Genomic DNA, 5,712 nt, shown 5'->3' on the forward strand with positions numbered 1-5,712 from the left:
GCTCCCGTTGGCCGATCCGGACGGGCGCGCGCGAACGCGTCGGGGGCGGGGCCGCGCCGGTGCTGCCCCCGCGCGGCCGCAGGGCCCGTGCGCGCCCCCGTGGGGCCGCCGGCGGCGCGCTCGGCGCGACCCCGCGGCCGGGCCTGGGGCCCGGCTCGCCCCGCCGGGATCAGAGGGCGGCGGGAAAGGGCATTTTCCAAGAGGGAACGACACGGAACGGCGACGTGGCGCCGGCGGGGGGCGGGTAGCAAAACGGGACAGTGGCGCCGCAAAGGCCCGGCCTGAAAGTTGGCACTAAGCCACCCAAGTGCTGCACTAATGGGGTGAGAAAAGTCGCGTCCTTGCGCTGTTATCTGGAATAACGCTGCAAGTATTCCAGAACCCTCTGGGCCCAGTATTGTGTGCCCTAGGATGACCCTGCTTGAGCCGGGAAGTTGGGCCTGATGATGGTCCCCCCAACCCGGCCTGTTCGGTCACTCTGTAATAAATCTGTGACTCTGTCATAAATAAAAGCAGTAGTTTCACAACTACTGTTTGCTTGGTCCACATGGCGCTCTTGGCTTCCTACTGCCAAGAACCTTAAGCCAAGTACTAAACACATTCCGATAAAATAGTGACAAGCTGGGGCGCACAGGCAAGGTGAAGGGAGAAGCCTGTCACTGCAGTGTTCCTCATATTTTGCCTCTCTCCTTGAAAATATTTTAATAAATCAAATGTATCCAAGCCATTGGTCATGCCAGAAAATACTGAAATTAAGCCTTTGTTCTAAACATAGCAGTAGGACAATATCCTAAGATGCTGGACTCTTTAGGAAGAGCACTAGGCACGAGAGCAGAGATAAATCTGTTTTCAGGTTTCCTTCAGACAATGACTTCAGTGTCCTAGAACTACCTAAGGAATGAGGCAATGGGAATGCTTGCTGGCATTTTGTGGAACATACAGAACCCAGACCTGGGCAAACACAGCTCTGAATTAAAAGGAGGTGAAATATACATATCAATTTTATCAGGCTTCAAAACAAGGTTCAGGAAGGTATTAAATACAAACAAGTGAACTTTGAACTCCCAACAGTCTTGGAATGAACAACTTCGTTGAATGATGATTGTACAAGACCAACCTTTATCCAGGGCACGGAGCACCTGGATCCAGCTTTATAAAGACCTTGATCGAGGCTCTCTATGCAGCAGACTCCCTCCTGATGTTATCAGTACAATGCCAAATAGTTCATAAATTCAATTCCTCAAATCCTTGTTATGAGAAAGCCTGGATGTTCAATGGAAAACTGCCCCACGAGAACTGAGAAGACCTTTTTCAATATCTAAAAGAAGAAACTTATTTTCTGCACCTGATTCCATCAAAGAGCATTTTTCACACAATTTCCAGCATTGAAATAAAAGTTCAAAAACTGCACCAGGTGTGCATGTTCAGTCTTGCATTCTGTTAGAAATAGCTGGTAGAAGAAATACTTCATATTAGGGGAAAAAAATCAAATACTTTGAAGCCATTAAGATAATCTAGAAGGTTGTTTTGGATCCATTAGAATGATCATGAAAATCTGCTGATGAAAGTGAAAGGATGTCACCACAGTTAAAGAGGTTCAGTCACTAAAGAGCAACTTCATCAGATCTTTGTACTGGTTAGATTGTTGTCCTGAGAAGACAAAACAGTTCCAGGCACCGTAGTTCTCACTAAAGTAAAATAAGTGAATGATTAAATGTGTTCTGTATGACTCTGCATGTTCCTAGGAGGTCTCTTGGATACTGACAGCCTAGAAGCAAGCTTCAAAACCAGAGAAACATCAATGGGCAGATCCCAAATCCCAGCCTAACAACTGTAAATAGACTCTTAGAAATCAGGTACACAGGTTAAGGAAAATACTGTCCCGTGGTGGACATGACAAAGTGGCAAAAGTAATGTGGAGTTTCCCATTTTGTTAATAACTCTGGTAGTGACACCCCTGAGAGAGGAAAGGTTTCAGGGGAGATGTTAACTCTAGGAATCACTCAGAAAGATAAATGCCAGAGTGGCAGTAGCGCCCAGCTCCCAGCGGGCAGTAAGAATTTGCCATGGCAATTTCTTTGTTCCCAGCCACTCTCAATTTACTCTGGAACCTGTTTAATATTAAGCTTCTACTTCTGAGGCCTGGAGGGGGAAGTACCAGCAGCAAGCTCCTGGTCAGGCAGGCAGACAGACAGGACTGGAAAGGCAGCTAATACTGCCCTTTACTACTAATACTACTAATACTGCCCTTTACTGCCCTAAGGCTACTGAGTTATACACTGCCCCACACTTTCATGCAAACCTCTCTCCCGCTCTTTTCCAGGGCTTTATCTCCTGACGTGACTATTGTGACTATTGTCAGCCACGTGTCACACTGCAGAACCCTGCTGGGAGCAATTCCGGAGCTGGGATATGCACAAGACTGCAGTAGTGCCCTCAGGGACCTGTTTGACCTGCCCCATTTTGTCTCAGAGACTTACAGGTTCATGTTGCAAAGCTGAGCTAAAAATCCAACCAGATGATTTTTCTACTGGATTTAAGGAAAAAAAATGACAAATCAAACAAAACATTCTTACCCCTGACTTACTTAATGTGACAGGATGGACTGGGGTGCCTGCTGCATAAGATGACCTTGAGACGATGTTGAGAATTGGAAACTGAGTGACCAGCTTGGTTACTAAACCATCTTGCCTGAAAGTATTTCAAAAACATGGTGGTCCAGATAGATTCCTACAATATTGCAGTCTTTCCAAATGGACTTAATGGAAAATAAAATTATGTCATTCTAATTTTTGTGTATTTAAAAAATTTGTTATTTTACCCACACACTTTCTTTCCAATACATGCGGCTACCCATCCTCCCAGGGAAAAGGTACTGCACAAAAAATCTTCAGCATCCATTTATGGTATCTGAGGATGCTATCATTCCTGCAATTAGATCCCCTCCAGACTGGGTAGCAAAAGTCAGAGGCAGATTGTCTTTGTAACTCAGCAAGCTTTGTTTGAAGTTTTCTTCGATGTGTTTAGCTGAAGTGATTGGAAGGATGTAGAAAGTAAGACACAATTTGTTACTGCTGGGTTAAACAAAAGTTGCGAGAAATTTCTTTTGAAAGGAGTGAGTGTAAAGTGCAAATACTGCTTTAACAACCTGTGTTTTACAATTTCCTGATTAATGGATTGCAGTGATATCAGCTCCCTGACCCTGATTGCTTCAGCAATACATTAGTAATTACTTCAGCTAGTTTTATGTTGTGCATGGAATTTGCACAGAAACATGTCTGTCTTTTAACCTGTAAATCACTTCCTTCATGGCCATCTAACTCTCAACTCTGATATTTTCTGCAGAATATAAAACTGAAACATGTACAATACCAATGCATTAGATATCAAATTATCATGGGTTTTTTAGGAGATGACAAACATTAATTTCACAGTCCTTGTTCAAAGCTACCCTTGAGCTGCTAGAATGGATTGTCTTTATAGGAGGAGACTATGAAAGTTTTTGCTGTGAGTTCGACGCATGTTCTGGGTGTAGCCAGGAGTCTGCATCATAAAAATCATGGCCACAACTGTCTTTAGACCCACAGCTTTCCTCACTAGAGAGGCCCAAGAGCTGGGCAGAGCTCTCACTCCGGGAAGAAAGAGCTTTAACAGCTGCAGTTGGCAAAGTTGCGGGGGAGGCATGAATGTGATTCCTCTGCTTTTTAGGAATAAGCACAAAGGGGCTCAGTCTGCAAAGGCATTGTTTTAGCGAGCAAGGAATTCACCGATTAAAAAAAAAAAATATTAGGAAAGGAATCTGAAAAATGAGGAAAGTCTTTTAAAGAGCAAGGGGAAAATCTGGCTCTGCGTGAGCAAAAATAATCACAGAAGCTTTCCTGGCCCTGCCGTGAAGTGGCCCCCTGCACCCTGGGCAGGGAGCAGTTGTGGAGCTCAGCTGTGCCTGTGGTTAATAATAAATAGACTCTCTTGGCCAGGAGTTCTGGCCAGCCTACCCCCTCCTCCGCCTCCTCCCAGGGCTGCCCAGGCGCTGCTCCTGTACCCACCCAGCCTCCCTCCATGAGAGGACACCCAGAGGTAAGAGACACCAGGCCATTGCTCCATGAGCTTGGACACGCTGCATGGGTCACAGGGGATGCGGGAGGAGAGCAGATCCGTGTGCTCGCACTGCCTGAAACATGCACTGAGCGTGCAAAGTTTGGTTACAAGGCAAAAGGTCGTTTGGGTCTTGCAGCAAAACTTGCCAAGCTTCAAAAAACCTTTTAAGCCAGCTCAGGCTGAGTGTTGGCCAAGTTTCCCGTGATTATCAGCTCAGCCCTGCTGGGTTTCAGGTGGTGACCAGCTGGTTTTTATCCACTGGCCAGTACAGCTGGGGCACTCCTTGGTGTTGTGCTTAGGAGTTTGGAGGGTTGTTAAAATTCAGAGCACACAGCTCAACCAATCCCTGGCGTAGCCCTGTTGGCTTAATGAATTTATTCTGAAGCTGACTTTGCCCCAGAGAGCCAGGGGTGTGTGGGCACACACCCAGCCATGCCAGAATATTTGCATGAATACATGAACAGCTCAAGCTGCTGAGCTTAGCAAGAAAAGGATTTGGAAAGTGAAAAATCTTAGTGTTTCAGTCAGGTGTATATTGTGTCTAGTTGATCCAGTCCCATATTTCTTGAATAGCACAGTCCAAGATACCCTGTGTAGTTGAGGTCTTTAGATTTGGGTAAATACACTCTCCCTGGGTATAAGAATTTTCTCTGTAGCTGAAGTGCCACACACTGTACTGAGAGCAGAGCCATGCTCTGCTTATTGTACCATGAACACAGTACTGTGTTTTATCAATTTACCATCTGAATCAACAATAGTCGCAAAGGACTGTGGAAGGGAATCCTTTCCTCCTAGGGAAGGGGTGAGGAACAGGGAGACTGGAGGGATGTGGCCAAAAACCCAGGGAAAGAATGTGAAGCAGCCAGGCATTGAGTGAAACTGCCCTGAGGCCCAGACAGACCACTCTCTTAACATTTACAGCTCTCTCCCTCTCTTTCTCTGTTTGGGAATGAATTTAATTAGAGTGAAAAGGAGTTGCTAAGAGACCAGAGGAGTTCTGGAGTTTGTTGCTGGGGCTGAATTGCCACTCTGCTTCCAAGGCACTGGCTGAGAAAGATGATGTAACATGAGCCTGCATAAAGCACTCCCGGCTTTAGGAAAAGCTGCTCTGTCCTCCTAATAGTTCCAGTCTGATTTGTCAGTTCTCAGCTCCTTTTTGAGCTGCTTATTTTCTCCTAGACACCGGCAAAAAACTATAGCACTATTCTGCCTTGCTGATTCCTCCTTGTGACCTTTCACGTTGGAGGTGGCAGTGCCTGGGCCAGACACCTATCATGAGCAGGTCACTGTGGAATTTAAAAGCTTTTCTGCTTCAGAATTCTCCCTAGTTTGTTAGTCCTCATCCTTTCCTCTGTTCCACCACGATTTCAGCCCAGCATTGACAACGGGCTAGGTGACCCCTTCCAACCCCATTTCTGCAGCGAAACATTTTGTTTTGACAGCTGGCTCATGCTCGAAGCACCGGGAGATTCCAGGCAATCTCCTAGGCAATGGCTGTCCACCTTCCAAGGCCAAGGCAGGAACTGTTTAGCTTCTCAGGGTCTCATCATTGCTAAATTACATCTTTCCTTTTCACCTGCCTTCTGGTATCTCAGGACCATCCATAGGCACAAG

Source organism: Cinclus cinclus, chromosome 4, assembly GCF_963662255.1.
Source record: "Cinclus cinclus chromosome 4, bCinCin1.1, whole genome shotgun sequence".
NCBI classification, from domain to species: domain Eukaryota; kingdom Metazoa; phylum Chordata; class Aves; order Passeriformes; family Cinclidae; genus Cinclus; species Cinclus cinclus.